The following is an 18369-nucleotide window of genomic DNA, read 5'->3' on the forward strand; positions in this document are numbered from 1 at the left end:
TTAAGCAGGTTGACATGTCTCTGTTGTTGCCCGTTGAAGCAGGCTTATATGTCTCTAGTGTCTCCTGTTGAAGCAGGTCGACATGTGTCTGTTGTTGCCTGTTGAAGCAGGTTGACATGTCTCTGTTGTCTCCTGTTGAAGCAGATTGACATGTCTCTGTTGTTGCCTGTTGAAGCAGGTTGACGTGTCTCTTTTGTTGCCTGTTGAAACAGATTGACATGTCTCTATTTTCTCCTGCTGAAGCAAGTTAACATGTCTCTGTTGTTGCCTGTTGAAGCAGGTTGACATGTCTCTCTTGTCTCCTGTTGAAGCAGGTTGGCGTGTCTCTGTTGTTGTCTGTTGAAGCAGGTTGACATGTCTCTGTTGTTGCCTGTTGTTGACAGGTCTCTGTTGTTGCTTGTTGAAGCAGGTTGATATGTCTCTGTTGTTGCCTGTTGAAGCAGGTTGACATGTCTCTGTTGATGCCTGTTGAAGCAGGTTGACATGTCTCTGTTGTTGGCTGTTGAAGCAGGTTGACATGGCTCTGTTGTTGCCTGTTGAAGCAGGTTGACATGGCTCTGTTGTTGGCTTTTGAAGCAGGTTGACATGTCTCTGTTGTTGCCTGTTGAAGCAGGTTGACATGTCTCTGTTGTCTCCTGTTGAAGCAGATTGACATGTCTCTGTTTTTGCCTGTTGAAGCGGGTTGACGTGTCTCTGTTGTTGGCTGTTGAAGCAGGTTGACATGTCTCTGTTATTGCCTGTTTAAGCAGGTTGACTTGCCTCTGTTTTTGCCTGTTGAAGCAGGTTGATATGTCTGTGTTGTTGACTGTGTAAGCAGGTTGACATGTCTCTGTCTTTGCCTGTTTAAGCAGGTTGACATGTCTCTGTTGTTGACTGTTGAAGCAGGTTGACATGTCTCTGTTGTTGGCTGTTGAAGCAGGTTGACATGTCTCTGTTGTTGCCTGTTGAAGCAGGTTGACATGGCTCTGTTGTTGGCTGTTGAAGCAGGTTGACATGTCTCTGTTGTTGCCTGTTGAAGCAGGTTGACATGTCTCTGTTGTCTCCTGTTGAAGCAGATTGACATGTCTCTGTTTTTGCCTGTTGAAGCGGGTTGACGTGTCTCTGTTGTTGGCTGTTGAAGCAGGTTGACCTGTCTCAGTTGTTGCCTGTTTAAGCAGGTTGACGTGTCTCTGTTGTTGCCTGTTGAAGCAGGTTGATATGTCTGTGTTGTCTCCTGCTGAAACAGGTTGACATGTCTCTGTTGTTGCCTGTTGTTGACAGGTCTCTGTTGTTGCCTGTTGAAGCAGGTTGACATGTCTCTGTTGTTGCCTGTTGAAGCTGGTTGACATGTCTCTGTTGTTGCCTGTTGAAGCAATTTGACGTGTCTCTGTTGTTGCCTGTTGAAGCAGGTTGACATGTCTCTGTTGTTGACTGTGTAAGCAGGTTGACATGTCTCTGTCCTTGCCTGTTTAAGCAGGTTGACATGTCTCTGTTGTTGACTGTTGAAGCAGGTTGACATGTCTCTGTTGTTGCCTGTTGAAGCAGGTTGACATGTCTCTGTTGTCGCCTGTTGAAGCAGGTTGACATGTCTCTGTTGTTGCCTGTTGAAGCAGGTTGACATGTCTTTGTTGTTGCCTGTTTAAGCAGGTTTACGTGTCTCTGTTGTTGCCTGTTGAAGCAGGTTGACATTTTGCTGTTGTTGCCCGTTGAAGCAGGTTGACATGGCTCTGTTGTTGCCTGTTGAAGCAGGTAGACATGTCTCTGTTGTTGGCTGTTGAAGCATGTTGACATGTCTCTGTTGTTGCCTGTTGAAGCAGGTTGACAGGTCTCTGTTGTCTCCTGTTGAAGGAGGTTGACATGTCTTTGTTGTTGCCTGTTGAAGCAGGTTGACAGGTCTCTGTTGTGGCCTGTTGAAGCAGGTTGACATGTCTCTGTTGTTGGCTGTTGAAGCAGGTTGACGTGTCTCTGTTGTTGCCTGTTGAAGCAGGTAGATATGTCTCTGTTGTTGGCTGTTGAAGCATGTTGACATGTCTCTGTTGTTGCCTGTTGAAGCAGGTTGACGGGTCTCTGTTGTCTCCTGTTGAAGTAGGTTGACATGTCTTTGTTGTTGCCTGTTGAACCAGGTTGACATGTCTCTGTTGTTGCCGTTTGAAGCAGGTTGGCATGTCTCTGTTGTTGGCTGTTGAAGCAGGTTGACGTGTCTCTGTTGTTGCCTGTTGAAGCAGGTTGACATGTCTCTGTTGTCTCCTGCTGAAGCAGGTTGACATGTCTCTGTTGTTGCCTGTTGAAGCAGGTTGACATGTCTCTGTTGTTGCCTGTTTAAGCAGGTTGACATGTCTCTGTTGTTGGCTGTTGAAGCAGGTTGACATGTCTCTGTTGTTGGCTGTTGAAGCAGGTTGACATGTCTCTGTTGTTGCCTGTTGAAGCAGGTTGACATGTCTCTGTCGTTGCCTGTTTAAGCAGGTTGACGTGTCTCTGTTGTTGCCTGTTGAAGCAGGTTGACATTTCTCTGTTGTCTCCTGCTGAAGAAGGTTGACATGTCTCTGTTGTAGCCTTTTGTTGACACGTCTCTGTTGTTGCCTGTTGAAGCCGGCTGACAGGTCTCTGTTGTAGCCTGTTGAAGCAGGTTGACATGTCGCTGTTGTTGCCCGTTGAAGCATGTCGACATGTCTCTGTTGTTGCCTGTTTAAGCAGGTTGACGTGTCTCTGTTGTTGCCTGTTGAAGCAATTTGACATTTCGCTGTTGTTACCCGTTGAAGCAGGTTGACATGGCTCTGTTGTTGCCTGTTGAAGCAGGTAGACATGTCTCTGTTGTTGGCTGTTGAAGCATGTTAACATGTCTCTGTTGTTGCCTGTTGAAGCAGGTTGACAGGTCTCTGTTGTCTCCTGTTGAAGTAGGTTGACATGTCTCTGTTGTTGCCTGTTGAAGCAGGTTGACATGTCTCTGTTGTTGCCTGTTTAAGCAATTTGACGTGTCTCTGTTGTTGCCTGTTGAAGCAGGTTGACGTGTCTCTGTTGTTGCTTGTTGAAGCAGTTTGACATGTCTCTGTTGTTGCCTGTTGAAGCAGGTTGACATGTCTCTGTTGTTGCCTGTTGAAGCAGGTTGACATGGCTCTGTTGTTGGCTGTTGAAGCAGGTTGACATGTCTCTGTTGTTGCCTGTTGAAGCAGGTTGACATGTCTCTGTTGTCTCCTGTTGAAGCAGGTTGACATGTCTTTGTTGTCTCCTGCTGAAGAAGGTTGACATGTCTCTGTTGTTGCATTTTGTTGACACGTCTCTGTTGTTGCCTGTTGAAGCCGGCTGACAGGTCTCTGTTGTTGCCTGTTGAAGCAGGTTGACATTTCGCTGTTGTTGCCCGTTGAAGCATGTCGACATGTCTCTGTTGTTGCCTGTTTAAGCAGGTTGACGTGTCTCTGTTGTTGCCTGTTGAAGCAATTTGACATTTCGCTGTTGTTGCCCGTTGAAGCAGGTTGACATGGCTCTGTTGTTGCCAGTTGAACTAGGTAGACATGTCTCTGTTGTTGGCTGTTGAAGCATGTTAACATGTCTCTGTTGTTGCCTGTTGAAGCAGGTTGACATGTCTCTGTTGTTGCCTGTTGAAGCAGGTTGACATGTCTCTGTTGTCTCCTGTTGAAGCAGATTGACATGTCTCTGTTGTTGCCTGTTGAAGCAGGTTGACGTGTCTCTTTTGTTGGCTGTTGAAACAGTTTGACATGTCTCTGTTGTCTCCCGCTGAAGCAAGTTAACATGTCTCTGTTGTTGCCAGTTGAAGCAGGTTGACATGTCTCTCTTGTCTCCTGTTGAAGCAGGTTGGCGTGTCTCTGTTGTTGTCTGTTGAAGCAGGTTGACATGTCTCTGTTGTTGCCTCTTGAAGCAGGTTGACGTGTCTCTGTTGTTGCCTGTTGAAGCAGGTTGACATGTGTCTGTTGTTGGCTGTTGAAGCAGGTTGACATGGCTCTATTGTTCCCTGTTGAAGCAGGTTGACATGGCTCTGTTGTTGGCTGTTGAAGCAGGTTGACATGTCTCTGTTGTTGCCTCTTGAAGCAGGTTGACGTGTCTCTGTTTTTGCCTGTTGAAGCAGGTTGACATGTCTCTGTTGTTGGCTGTTGAAGCAGGTTGACATGGCTCTGTTGTTGCCTGTTGAAGCAGGTTGACATGGCTCTGTTGTTGGCTGTTGAAGCAGGTTGACATGTCTCTGTTGTTGCCTGTTGAAGCAGGTTGACATGTCTCTTTTGTCTCCTGTTGAAGCAGATTGACATGTCTCTGTTTTTGCCTGTTGAAGCGGGTTGACGTGTCTCTGTTGTTACCTGTTGAAGCAGGTTGACATATCTCTGTTGTTGCCTGTTGAAGCTGGTTGACATGTCTCTGTTGTTGCCTGTTGAAGCAGGGTGAAATGTATCTGTTGTTGGCTGTTGAAGTTGGTTGACATGTCTCTCTTTAAGCAGGTTGACATGTCTCTGTTGTTGCCCGTTGAAGCAGGCTTATATGTCTCTAGTGTCTCCTGTTGAAGCAGGTCGACATGTGTCTGTTGTTGCCTGTTGAAGCAGGTTGACATGTCTCTGTTGTCTCCTGTTGAAGCAGATTGACATGTCTCTGTTGTTGCCTGTTGAAGCAGGTTGACGTGTCTCTTTTGTTGCCTGTTGAAACAGATTGACATGTCTCTATTTTCTCCTGCTGAAGCAAGTTAACATGTCTCTGTTGTTGCCTGTTGAAGCAGGTTGACATGTCTCTCTTGTCTCCTGTTGAAGCAGGTTGGCGTGTCTCTGTTGTTGTCTGTTGAAGCAGGTTGACATGTCTCTGTTGTTGCCTGTTGTTGACAGGTCTCTGTTGTTGCTTGTTGAAGCAGGTTGATATGTCTCTGTTGTTGCCTGTTGAAGCAGGTTGACATGTCTCTGTTGATGCCTGTTGAAGCAGGTTGACATGTCTCTGTTGTTGGCTGTTGAAGCAGGTTGACATGGCTCTGTTGTTGCCTGTTGAAGCAGGTTGACATGGCTCTGTTGTTGGCTTTTGAAGCAGGTTGACATGTCTCTGTTGTTGCCTGTTGAAGCAGGTTGACATGTCTCTGTTGTCTCCTGTTGAAGCAGATTGACATGTCTCTGTTTTTGCCTGTTGAAGCGGGTTGACGTGTCTCTGTTGTTGGCTGTTGAAGCAGGTTGACATGTCTCTGTTATTGCCTGTTTAAGCAGGTTGACTTGCCTCTGTTTTTGCCTGTTGAAGCAGGTTGATATGTCTGTGTTGTTGACTGTGTAAGCAGGTTGACATGTCTCTGTCTTTGCCTGTTTAAGCAGGTTGACATGTCTCTGTTGTTGACTGTTGAAGCAGGTTGACATGTCTCTGTTGTTGGCTGTTGAAGCAGGTTGACATGTCTCTGTTGTTGCCTGTTGAAGCAGGTTGACATGGCTCTGTTGTTGGCTGTTGAAGCAGGTTGACATGTCTCTGTTGTTGCCTGTTGAAGCAGGTTGACATGTCTCTGTTGTCTCCTGTTGAAGCAGATTGACATGTCTCTGTTTTTGCCTGTTGAAGCGGGTTGACGTGTCTCTGTTGTTGGCTGTTGAAGCAGGTTGACATGTCTCAGTTGTTGCCTGTTTAAGCAGGTTGACGTGTCTCTGTTGTTGCCTGTTGAAGCAGGTTGATATGTCTGTGTTGTCTCCTGCTGAAACAGGTTGACATGTCTCTGTTGTTGCCTGTTGTTGACAGGTCTCTGTTGTTGCCTGTTGAAGCAGGTTGACATGTCTCTGTTGTTGCCTGTTGAAGCTGGTTGACATGTCTCTGTTGTTGCCTGTTGAAGCAATTTGACGTGTCTCTGTTGTTGCCTGTTGAAGCAGGTTGACATGTCTCTGTTGTTGACTGTGTAAGCAGGTTGACATGTCTCTGTCCTTGCCTGTTTAAGCAGGTTGACATGTCTCTGTTGTTGACTGTTGAAGCAGGTTGACATGTCTCTGTTGTTGCCTGTTGAAGCAGGTTGACATGTCTCTGTTGTCGCCTGTTGAAGCAGGTTGACATGTCTCTGTTGTTGCCTGTTGAAGCAGGTTGACATGTCTTTGTTGTTGCCTGTTTAAGCAGGTTTACGTGTCTCTGTTGTTGCCTGTTGAAGCAGGTTGACATTTTGCTGTTGTTGCCCGTTGAAGCAGGTTGACATGGCTCTGTTGTTGCCTGTTGAAGCAGGTAGACATGTCTCTGTTGTTGGCTGTTGAAGCATGTTGACATGTCTCTGTTGTTGCCTGTTGAAGCAGGTTGACAGGTCTCTGTTGTCTCCTGTTGAAGGAGGTTGACATGTCTTTGTTGTTGCCTGTTGAAGCAGGTTGACAGGTCTCTGTTGTGGCCTGTTGAAGCAGGTTGACATGTCTCTGTTGTTGGCTGTTGAAGCAGGTTGACGTGTCTCTGTTGTTGCCTGTTGAAGCAGGTAGATATGTCTCTGTTGTTGGCTGTTGAAGCATGTTGACATGTCTCTGTTGTTGCCTGTTGAAGCAGGTTGACGGGTCTCTGTTGTCTCCTGTTGAAGTAGGTTGACATGTCTTTGTTGTTGCCTGTTGAACCAGGTTGACATGTCTCTGTTGTTGCCGTTTGAAGCAGGTTGGCATGTCTCTGTTGTTGGCTGTTGAAGCAGGTTGACGTGTCTCTGTTGTTGCCTGTTGAAGCAGGTTGACATGTCTCTGTTGTCTCCTGCTGAAGCAGGTTGACATGTCTCTGTTGTTGCCTGTTGAAGCAGGTTGACATGTCTCTGTTGTTGCCTGTTTAAGCAGGTTGACATGTCTCTGTTGTTGGCTGTTGAAGCAGGTTGACATGTCTCTGTTGTTGGCTGTTGAAGCAGGTTGACATGTCTCTGTTGTTGCCTGTTGAAGCAGGTTGACATGTCTCTGTCGTTGCCTGTTTAAGCAGGTTGACGTGTCTCTGTTGTTGCCTGTTGAAGCAGGTTGACATTTCTCTGTTGTTTCCCGTTGAAGCAGGTTGACATGGCTCTGTTGTTGCCTGTTGAAACAGGTTGACATGTCTCTGTTGTTGGCTGTTGAAGCAGGTTGACATGTCTCTGTTGTTGCCTGTTGAAGCAGGTTGACAGGTCTCTGTTGTCTCCTGTTGAAGCAGGTTGACATGTCTCTGTTGTTGCCTGTTTTAGCAATTTGACGTGTCTCTTTTGTTGCCTGTTGAAGCAGGTTGACATGTCTCTGTTGTTGACTGTGTAAGCAGGTTGACATGTCTCTGTTGTTGCCTGTTGAAGCAGGTTGACATGTCTCTGTTTTTGCCTGTTGAAGCAGGATGACATGTCTCTGTTGTTGGCTGTTGAGGCAGGTTGACATGTCTCTGTTTAAGCAGGTTGACATGTCTCTGTTGTTGACTGTTGAAGCAGGTTGACGTGTCTCTGTTGTTGCCTGTTGAAGCAGGTTGGCGTGTCTCTGTTGTTGTCTGTTGATGCAGGTTGACATGTCTCTGTTGTTGCCTGTTGTTGACAGGTCTCTGTTGTTGACTGTTGAAGCAGGTTGACATATCTCTGTTGTCCCCTGTTGAAGCAGGTTGACATGTCTCTGTTGTTGCCTGTTTAAGCAGGTTGACGTGTCTCTGTTGTTGCCTGTTGAAGCAGGTTGACATATCTTTGTTGTCTCCTGCTGAAGCAGGTTGACATGTCTCTGTTGTAGCCTGTTGTTGACAGGTCTCTGTTGTTGCCTGTTGAAGCAGGCTGAAATGTCTCTGTTGTTGCCTGTTGAAGCAGGTTGACATGTCTCTGTTGTTGCCTGTTGAAGCAGGTTGACGTGTCTCTGTTGTTGCCTGTTGAAGCAGGTTGACATGTCTCTGTTGTCTCCTGCTGAAGTAGGTTGACATGTCTCTGTTGTTGCCTGTTGAAGCAGGTTGACATGTCTCTGTTGTTGCCTGTTTAAGCAGGTTGACATGTCTCTGTTGTTGGCTGTTGAAGCAGGTTGACATGTCTCTGTTGTTGCCTCTTGAAGCAGGTTGACGTGTCTCTGTTGTTGCCTGTTGAAGCAGGTTGACATGTCTCTGTTGTTGCCTGTTGAAGCAGGTTGACATGTCTCTGTTGTCTCCTGTTGAAGCAGGTTGACATGTCTTTGTTGTCTCCTGCTGAAGAAGGTTGACATGTCTCTGTTGTTGCCTTTTGTTGACACGTCTCGGTTGTTGCCTGTTGAAGCAGGTTGACATGTCTCTGTTGTTGCCTGTTGAAGCAGGGTGACATGTATCTGTTGTTGGCTGTTGAAGTAGGTTGACATGTCTCTCTTTAAGCAGGTTGACATGTCTCTGTTGTTGACTGTTGAAGCAGGCTTATATGTCTCTGTTGTTGGCTGTTGAAGCAGGTCGACATGTCTCTGTTGTTGCCTGTTGAAGCAGGTTGACGTGTCTCTGTTGTCTCCTGTTGAAGCAGATTGACATGTCTCTGTTGTTGCCTGTTGAAGCAGGTTGACTTGTCTCTTTTGTTGGCTGTTGAAACAGTTTGACATGTCTCTGTTGTCTCCCGCTGAAGCAAGTTAACATGTCTCTGTTGTTGCCTGTTGAAGCAGGTTGACATGTCTCTCTTGTCTCCTGTTGAAGCAGGTTGGCGTGTCTCTGTTGTTGTCTGTTGAAGCAGGTTGACATGTCTCTGTTGTTGCCTCTTGAAGCAGGTTGACGTGTCTCTGTTGTTGCCTGTTGAAGCAGGTTGACATGTGTCTGTTGTTGGCTGTTGAAGCAGGTTGACATGGCTCTATTGTTCCCTGTTGAAGCAGGTTGACATGGCTCTGTTGTTGGCTGTTGAAGCAGGTTGACATGTCTCTGTTGTTGCCTCTTGAAGCAGGTTGACGTGTCTCTGTTGTTGCCTGTTGAAGCAGGTTGACATGTCTCTGTTGTTGGCTGTTGAAGCAGGTTGACATGGCTCTGTTGTTGCCTGTTGAAGCAGGTTGACATGGCTCTGTTGTTGGCTGTTGAAGCAGGTTGACATGTCTCTGTTGTTGCCTGTTGAAGCAGGTTGACATGTCTCTGTTGTCTCCTGTTGAAGCAGATTGACATGTCTCTGTTTTTGCCTGTTGAAGCGGGTTGACGTGTCTCTGTTGTTGCCTGTTGAAGCAGGTTGACATATCTCTGTTGTTGCCTGTTGAAGCTGGTTGACATGTGTATGTTGTTGCCTGTTGAAGCAGGGTGACATGTATCTGTTGTTGGCTGTTGAAGTAGGTTGACATGTCTCTCTTTAAGCAGGTTGACATGTCTCTGTTGTTGCCCGTTAAGGCAGGCTTATATGTCTCTAGTGTCTCTTGTTGAAGCAGGTCGACATGTCTCTGTTGTTGCCTGTTGAAGCAGGTTGACATGTCTCTGTTGTCTCCTGTTGAAGCAGATTGACATGTCTCTGTTGTTGCCTGTTGAAGCAGGTTGACGTGTCTCTTTTGTTGCCTGTTGAAACAGATTGACATGTCTCTGTTTTCTCCTGCTGAAGCAAGTTAACATGTCTCTGTTGTTGCCTGTTGAAGCACGTTGACATGTCTCTCTTGTCTCCTGTTGAAGCAGGTTGGCGTGTCTCTGTTGTTGTCTGTTGAAGCAGGTTGACATGTCTCTGTTGTTGCCTGTTGTTGACAGGTCTCTGTTGTTGCTTGTTGAAGCAGGTTGATATGTCTCTGTTGTTGCCTGTTGAAGCAGGTTGACATGTCTCTGTTGATGCCTGTTGAAGCAGGTTGACATGTCTCTGTTGTTGGCTGTTGAAGCAGGTTGACATGGCTCTGTTGTTGCCTGTTGAAGCAGGTTGACATGACTCTGTTGTTGGCTTTTGAAGCAGGTTGACATGTCTCTGTTGTTGCCTGTTGAAGCAGGTTGACAGGTCTCTGTTGTCTCCTGTTGAAGCAGATTGACATGTCTCTGTTTTTGCCTGTTGAAGCGGGTTGACGTGTCTCTGTTGTTGGCTGTTGAAGCAGGTTGACATGTCTCTGTTATTGCCTGTTTAAGCAGGTTGACTTGCCTCTGTTTTTGCCTGTTGAAGCAGGTTGATATGTCTGTGTTGTCTCCTGCTGAAACAGGTTGACATGTCTCTGTTGTTGCCTGTTATTGACAGGTCTCTGTTGTTGCCTGTTGAAGCAGGTTGACATGTCTCTGTTGTTGCCTGTTGAAGCTGGTTGACATGTCTCTGTTGTTGCCTGTTGAAGCAATTTGACGTGTCTCTGTTGTTGCCTGTTGAAGCAGGTTGACATGTCTCTGTTGTTGACTGTGTAAGCAGGTTGACATGTCTCTGTCTTTGCCTGTTTAAGCAGGTTGACATGTCTCTGTTGTTGACTGTTGAAGCAGGTTGACATGTCTCTGTTGTTGGCTGTTGAAGCAGGTTGACATGTCTCTGTTGTTGCCTGTTGAAGCAGGTTGACATGGCTCTGTTGTTGGCTGTTGAAGCAGGTTGACATGTCTCTGTTGTTGCCTGTTGAAGCAGGTTGACATGTCTCTGTTGTCTCCTGTTGAAGCAGATTGACATGTCTCTGTTTTTGCCTGTTGAAGCGGGTTGACGTGTCTCTGTTGTTGGCTGTTGAAGCAGGTTGACATGTCTCAGTTGTTGCCTGTTTAAGCAGGTTGACGTGTCTCTGTTGTTGCCTGTTGAAGCAGGTTGATATGTCTGTGTTGTCTCCTGCTGAAACAGGTTGACATGTCTCTGTTGTTGCCTGTTGTTGACAGGTCTCTGTTGTTGCCTGTTGAAGCAGGTTGACATGTCTCTGTTGTTGCCTGTTGAAGCTGGTTGACATGTCTCTGTTGTTGCCTGTTGAAGCAATTTGACGTGTCTCTGTTGTTGCCTGTTGAAGCAGGTTGACATGTCTCTGTTGTTGACTGTGTAAGCAGGTTGACATGTCTCTGTCCTTGCCTGTTTAAGCAGGTTGACATGTCTCTGTTGTTGACTGTTGAAGCAGGTTGACATGTCTCTGTTGTTGCCTGTTGAAGCAGGTTGACATGTCTCTGTTGTCGCCTGTTGAAGCAGGTTGACATGTCTCTGTTGTTGCCTGTTGAAGCAGGTTGACATGTCTTTGTTGTTGCCTGTTTAAGCAGGTTGACGTGTCTCTGTTGTTGCCTGTTGAAGCAGGTTGACATTTTGCTGTTGTTGCCCGTTGAAGCAGGTTGACATGGCTCTGTTGTTGCCTGTTGAAGCAGGTAGACATGTCTCTGTTGTTGGCTGTTGAAGCATGTTGACATGTCTCTGTTGTTGCCTGTTGAAGCAGGTTGACAGGTCTCTGTTGTCTCCTATTGAAGGAGGTTGACATGTCTTTGTTGTTGCCTGTTGAAGCAGGTTGACAGGTCTCTGTTGTTGCCTGTTGAAGCAGGTTGACATGTCTCTGTTGTTGGCTGTTGAAGCAGGTTGACGTGTCTCTGTTGTTGCCTGTTGAAGCAGGTAGATATGTCTCTGTTGTTGGCTGTTGAAGCATGTTGACATGTCTCTGTTGTTGCCTGTTGAAGCAGGTTGACGGGTCTCTGTTGTCTCCTGTTGAAGTAGGTTGACATGTCTTTGTTGTTGCCTGTTGAACCAGGTTGACATGTCTCTGTTGTTGCCTGTTGAAGCAGGTTGGCATGTCTCTGTTGTTGGCTGTTGAAGCAGGTTGACGTGTCTCTGTTGTTGCCTGTTGAAGCAGGTTGACATGTCTCTGTTGTCTCCTGCTGAAGCAGGTTGACATGTCTCTGTTGTTGCCTGTTGAAGCAGGTTGACATGTCTCTGTTGTTGCCTGTTTAAGCAGGTTGACATGTCTCTGTTGTTGGCTGTTGAAGCAGGTTGACATGTCTCTGTTGTTGGCTGTTGAAGCAGGTTGACATGTCTCTGTTGTTGCCTGTTGAAGCAGGTTGACATGTCTCTGTCGTTGCCTGTTTAAGCAGGTTGACGTGTCTCTGTTGTTGCCTGTTGAAGCAGGTTGACATTTCTCTGTTGTTTCCCGTTGAAGCAGGTTGACATGGCTCTGTTGTTGCCTGTTGAAACAGGTTGACATGTCTCTGTTGTTGGCTGTTGAAGCAGGTTGACATGTCTCTGTTGTTGCCTGTTGAAGCAGGTTGACAGGTCTCTGTTGTCTCCTGTTGAAGCAGGTTGACATGTCTCTGTTGTTGCCTGTTTTAGCAATTTGACGTGTCTCTGTTGTTGCCTGTTGAAGCAGGTTGACATGTCTCTGTTGTTGACTGTGTAAGCAGGTTGACATGTCTCTGTTGTTGCCTGTTGAAGCAGGTTGACATGTCTCTGTTTTTGCCTGTTGAAGCAGGATGACATGTCTCTGTTGTTGGCTGTTGAGGCAGGTTGACATGTCTCTGTTTAAGCAGGTTGACATGTCTCTGTTGTTGACTGTTGAAGCAGGCTGACATGTCTCTGTTGTCTCCTGTTGAAGCAGGTTGACATGTCTCTGTTGTTGCCTGTTGAAGCAGGTTGACATGTCTCTGTTGTTGGCTGTTGAAGCAGGTTGGCGTGTCTCTGTTGTTGTCTGTTGAAGCAGGTTGACATGTCTCTGTTGTTGCCTGTTGTTGACAGGTCTCTGTTGTTGACTGTTGAAGCAGGTTGACATGTCTCTGTTGTTGGCTGTTGAAGCAGGTCGACATGTCTCTGTTGTTGGCTGTTGAAGCATGTTAACATGTCTCTGTTGTTGCCTGTTGAAGCAGGTTGACAGGTCTCTGTTGTCTCCTGTTGAAGCAGGTTGACATGTCTTTGTTGTCTCCTGCTGAAGAAGGTTGACATGTCTCTGTTGTTGCCTGTTGTTGACAGGTCTCTGTTGTTGACTGTTGAAGCAGGTTGACATGTCTCTGTTGTTGCCTGTTGAAGCAGGTTGACATGTCTCTGTTGTCTCCTGCTGAAGCAGGTTGTCATGTCTCTGTTGTTGCCTGTTGAAGCAGGTTGACATGTCTCTGTTGTTGCCTGTTGAAGCAGGTTGGCGTGTCTCTGTTGTTGTCTGTTGATGCAGGTTGACATGTCTCTGTTGTTGCCTGTTGTTGACAGGTCTCTGTTGTTGACTGTTGAAGCAGGTTGACATATCTCTGTTGTCCCCTGTTGAAGCAGGTTGACATGTCTCTGTTGTTGCCTGTTCAAGCAGGTTGACGTGTCTCTGTTGTTGCCTGTTGAAGCAGGTTGACATATCTTTGTTGTCTCCTGCTGAAGCAGGTTGACATGTCTCTGTTGTTGCCTGTTGTTGACAGGTCTCTGTTGTTGCCTGTTGAAGCAGGCTGAAATGTCTCTGTTGTTGCCTGTTGAAGCAGGTTGACATGTCTCTGTTGTTGCCTGTTGAAGCAGGTTGACGTGTCTCTGTTGTTGCCTGTTGAAGCAGGTTGACATGTCTCTGTTGTCTCCTGCTGAAGTAGGTTGACATGTCTCTGTCGTTGCCTGTTTAAGCAGGTTGACGTGTCTCTGTTGTTGCCTGTTGAAGCAGGTTAACATTTCTCTGTTGTTTCCCGTTGAAGCAGGTTGACATGGCTCTTTTGTTGCCTGTTGAAACAGGTTGACATGTCTCTGTTGTTGGCTGTTGAAGCAGGTTGACATGTCTCTGTTGTTGCCTGTTGAAGCAGGTTGACAGGTCTTTGTTGTCTCCTGTTGAAGCAGGTTGACATGTCTCTGTTGTTGCCTGTTTTAGCAATTTGACGTGTCTCTGTTGTTGCCTGTTGAAGCAGGTTGACATGTCTCTGTTGTTGACTGTGTTAGCAGGTTGACATGTCTCTGTTGTTGCCTGTTGAAGCAGGTTGACATGTCTCTGTTTTTGCCTGTTGAAGCAGGATGACATGTCTCTGTTGTTGGCTGTTGAGGCAGGTAAACATGTCTCTGTTTAAGCAGGTTGACATGTCTCTGTTGTTGACTGTTGAAGCAGGCTGACATGTCTCTGTTGTCTCCTGTTGAAGCAGGTTGACATGTCTCTGTTGTTGCCTGTTGAAGCAGGTTGACATGTCTCTGTTGTTGGCTGTTGAAGCAGGTTGGCGTGTCTCTGTTGTTGTCTGTTGAAGCAGGTTGACATGTCTCTGTTGTTGCCTGTTGTTGACAGGTCTCTGTTGTTGACTGTTGAAGCAGGTTGACATGTCTCTGTTGTTGCCTGTTGAAGCAGGTTGACATGTCTCTGTTGTCTCCTGCTGAAGCAGGTTGTCATGTCTCTGTTGTTGCCTGTTGAAGCAGGTTGACATGTCTCTGTTGTTGCCTGTTGAAGCAGGTTGGCGTGTCTCTGTTGTTGTCTGTTGATGCAGGTTGACATGTCTCTGTTGTTGCCTGTTGTTGACAGGTCTCTGTTGTTGACTGTTGAAGCAGGTTGACATATCTCTGTTGTCCCCTGTTGAAGCAGGTTGACATGTCTCTGTTGTTGCCTGTTTAAGCAGGTTGACGTGTCTCTGTTGTTGCCTGTTGAAGCAGGTTGACATATATTTGTTGTCTCCTGCTGAAGCAGGTTGACATGTCTCTGTTGTTGCCTGTTGTTGACAGGTCTCTGTTGTTGCCTGTTGAAGCAGGCTGAAATGTCTCTGTTGTTGCCTGTTGAAGCAGGTTGACATGTCTCTGTTGTTGCCTGTTGAAGCAGGTTGACGTGTCTCTGTTGTTGCCTGTTGAAGCAGGTTGACATGTCTCTGTTGTCTCCTGCTGAAGTAGGTTGACATGTCTCTGTTGTTGCCTGTTGAAGCAGGTTGACATGTCTCTGTTGTTGCCTGTTTAAGCAGGTTGACATGTCTCTGTTGTTGGCTGTTGAAGCAGGTTGACATGTCTCTGTTGTTGCCTCTTGAAGCAGGTTGACGTGTCTCTGTTGTTGGCTGTTGAAGCAGGTTGACATGTCTCTGTTGTTGCCTGTTGAAGCAGGTTGACATGTCTCTGTTGTCTCCTGTTGAAGCAGGTTGACATGTCTTTGTTGTCTCCTGCTGAAGAAGGTTGACATGTCTCTGTTGTTGCCTTTTGTTGACACGTCTCTGTTGTTGCCTGTTGAAGCCGGCTGACAGGTCTCTGTTGTTGCCTGTTGAAGCAGGTTGACATTTCGCTGTTGTTGCCCGTTGAAGCATGTCGACATGTCTCTGTTGTTGCCTGTTTAAGCAGGTTGACGTGTCTCTGTTGTTGCCTGTTGAAGCAATTTGACATTTCGCTGTTGTTGCCCGTTGAAGCAGGTTGACATGGCTCTGTTGTTGCCTGTTGAAGCAGGTAGACATGTCTCTGTTGTTGGCTGTTGAAGCATGTTAACATGTCTCTGTTGTTGCCTGTTGAAGCAGGTTGACAGGTCTCTGTTGTCTCCTGTTGAAGTAGGTTGACATGTCTCTGTTGTTGCCTGTTGAAGCAGGTTGACATGTCTCTGTTGTTGCCTGTTTAAGCAATTTGACGTGTCTCTGTTGTTGCCTGTTGAAGCAGGTTGACGTGTCTCTGTTGTTGCTTGTTGAAGCAGTTTGACATGTCTCTGTTGTTGCCTGTTGAAGCAGGTTGACATGTCTCTGTTGTTGCCTGTTGAAGCAGGGTGACATGTATCTGTTGTTGGCTGTTGAAGTACGTTGACATGTCTCTCTTTAAGCAGGTTGACATGTCTCTGTTGTTGACTGTTGAAGCAGGCTTATATGTCTCTGTTGTTGGCTGTTGAAGCAGGTCGACATGTCTCTGTTGTTGCCTGTTGAAGCAGGTTGACATGTCTCTGTTGTCTCCTGTTGAAGCAGATTGACATGTCTCTGTTGTTGCCTGTTGAAGCAGGTTGACGTGTCTCTTTTGTTGGCTGTTGAAACAGTTTGACATGTCTCTGTTGTCTCCCGCTGAAGCAAGTTAACATGTCTCTGTTGTTGCCTGTTGAAGCAGGTTGACATGTCTCTCTTGTCTCCTGTTGAAGCAGGTTGGCGTGTCTCTGTTGTTGTCTGTTGAAGCAGGTTGACATGTCTCTGTTGTTGCCTCTTGAAGCAGGTTGACGTGTCTCTGTTGTTGCCTGTTGAAGCAGGTTGACATGTGTCTGTTGTTGGCTGTTGAAGCAGGTTGACATGGCTCTATTGTTCCCTGTTGAAGCAGGTTGACATGGCTCTGTTGTTGGCTGTTGAAGCAGGTTGACATGTCTCTGTTGTTGCCTCTTGAAGCAGGTTGACGTGTCTCTGTTGTTGCCTGTTGAAGCAGGTTGACATGGCTCTGTTGTTGGCTGTTGAAGCAGGTTGACATGTCTCTGTTGTTGCCTCTTGAAGCAGGTTGACATGTCTCTGTTTTTGCCTGTTTAAGCAGGTTGACGTGTCTCTGTTGTTGCCTGTTGAAGCAGGTTGACATTTTGCTGTTGTTGCCCGTTGAAGCAGGTTGACATGGCTCTTTTGTTGCCTGTTGAAGCAGGTAGACATGCCTCTGTTGTTGGCTGTTGAAGCATGTTGACATGTCTCTGTTGTTGCCTGTTGAAGCAGGTTGACAGGTCTCTGTTGTCTCCTGTTGAAGGACGTTGACATGTCTTTGTTGTTGCCTGTTGAAGCAGGTTGACAGGTCTCTGTTGTTGCCTGTTGAAGCAGGTTGACATGTCTCTGTTGTTGGCTGTTGAAGCAGGTTGACGTGTCTCTGTTGTTGCCTGTTGAAGCAGGTAGATATGTCTCTGTTGTTGGCTGTTGAAGCATGTTGACATGTCTCTGTTGTTGCCTGTTGAAGCAGGTTGACGGGTCTCTGTTGTCTCCTGTTGAAGTAGGTTGACATGTCTTTGTTGTTGCCTGGTGAACCAGGTTGACATGTCTCTGTTGTTGCCTGTTGAAGCAGGTTGGCATGTCTCTGTTGTTGGCTGTTGAAGCAGGTTGACGTGTCTCTGTTGTTGCCTGTTGAAGCAGGTTGACATGTCTCTGTTGTCTCCTGCTGAAGCAGGTTGACATATCTCTGTTGTTGCCTGTTGAAGCAGGTTGACATGTCTCTGTTGTTGCCTGTTTAAGCAGGTTGACATGTCTCTGTTGTTGGCTGTTGAAGCAGGTTGACATGTCTCTGTTGTTGGCTGTTGAAGCAGGTTGACATGTCTCTGTTGTTGCCTGTTGAAGCAGGTTGACATGTCTCTGTCGTTGCCTGTTTAAGCAGGTTGACGTGTCTCTGTTGTTGCCTGTTGAAGCAGGTTGACATTTCTCTGTTGTTTCCCGTTGAAGCAGGTTGACATGGCTCTGTTGTTGCCTGTTGAAAAAGGGTTGACATGTCTCTGTTGTTGGCTGTTGAAGCAGGTTGACATGTCTCTGTTGTTGCCTGTTGAAGCAGGTTGACAGGTCTCTGTTGTCTCCTGTTGAAGCAGGTTGACATGTCTCTGTTGTTGCCTGTTTTAGCAATTTGACGTGTCTCTGTTGTTGCCTGTTGAAGCAGGTTGACATGTCTCTGTTGTTGACTGTGTAAGCAGGTTGACATGTCTCTGTTGTTGCCTGTTGAAGCAGGTTGACATGTCTCTGTTTTTGCCTGTTGAAGCAGGATGACATGTCTCTGTTGTTGGCTGTTGAGGCAGGTTGACATGTCTCTGTTTAAGCAGGTTGACATGTCTCTGTTGTTGACTGTTGAAGCAGGCTGACATGTCTCTGTTGTCTCCTGTTGAAGCAGGTTGACATGTCTCTGTTGTTGCCTGTTGAAGCAGGTTGACATGTCTCTGTTGTTGGCTGTTGAAGCAGGTTGGCGTGTCTCTGTTGTTGTCTGTTGAAGCAGGTTGACATGTCTCTGTTGTTGCCTGTTGTTGACAGGTCTCTGTTGTTGACTGTTGAAGCAGGTTGACATGTCTCTGTTGTTGGCTGTGGAAGCAGGTCGACATGTCTCTGTTGTTGGCTGTTGAAGCATGTTAACATGTCTCTGTTGTTGCCTGTTGAAGCAGGTTGACAGGTCTCTGTTGTCTCCTGTTGAAGCAGGTTGACATGTCTTTGTTGTCTCCTGCTGAAGAAGGTTGACATGTCTCTGTTGTTGCCTGTTGTTGACAGGTCTCTGTTGTTGACTGTTGAAGCAGGTTGACATGTCTCTGTTGTTGCCTGTTGAAGCAGGTTGACATATCTCTGTTGTCCCCTGTTGAAGCAGGTTGACATGTCTCTGTTGTTGCCTGTTCAAGCAGGTTGACGTGTCTCTGTTGTTGCCTGTTGAAGCAGGTTGACATATCTTTGTTGTCTCCTGCTGAAGCAGGTTGACATGTCTCTGTTGTTGCCTGTTGTTGACAGGTCTCTGTTGTTGCCTGTTGAAGCAGGCTGAAATGTCTCTGTTGTTGCCTGTTGAAGCAGGTTGACATGTCTCTGTTGTTGCCTGTTGAAGCAGGTTGACGTGTCTCTGTTGTTGCCTGTTGAAGCAGGTTGACATGTCTCTGTTGTCTCCTGCTGAAGTAGGTTGACATGTCTCTGTCGTTGCCTGTTTAAGCAGGTTGACGTGTCTCTGTTGTTGCCTGTTGAAGCAGGTTGACATTTCTCTGTTGTTTCCCGTTGAAGCAGGTTGACATGGCTCTTTTGTTGCCTGTTGAAACAGGTTGACATGTCTCTGTTGTTGGCTGTTGAAGCAGGTTGACATGTCTCTGTTGTTGCCTGTTGAAGCAGGTT

The sequence above is a fragment of the Lampris incognitus genome, chromosome 2 (genome assembly GCF_029633865.1).
Source record: "Lampris incognitus isolate fLamInc1 chromosome 2, fLamInc1.hap2, whole genome shotgun sequence".
Classification (NCBI taxonomy): domain Eukaryota; kingdom Metazoa; phylum Chordata; class Actinopteri; order Lampriformes; family Lampridae; genus Lampris; species Lampris incognitus.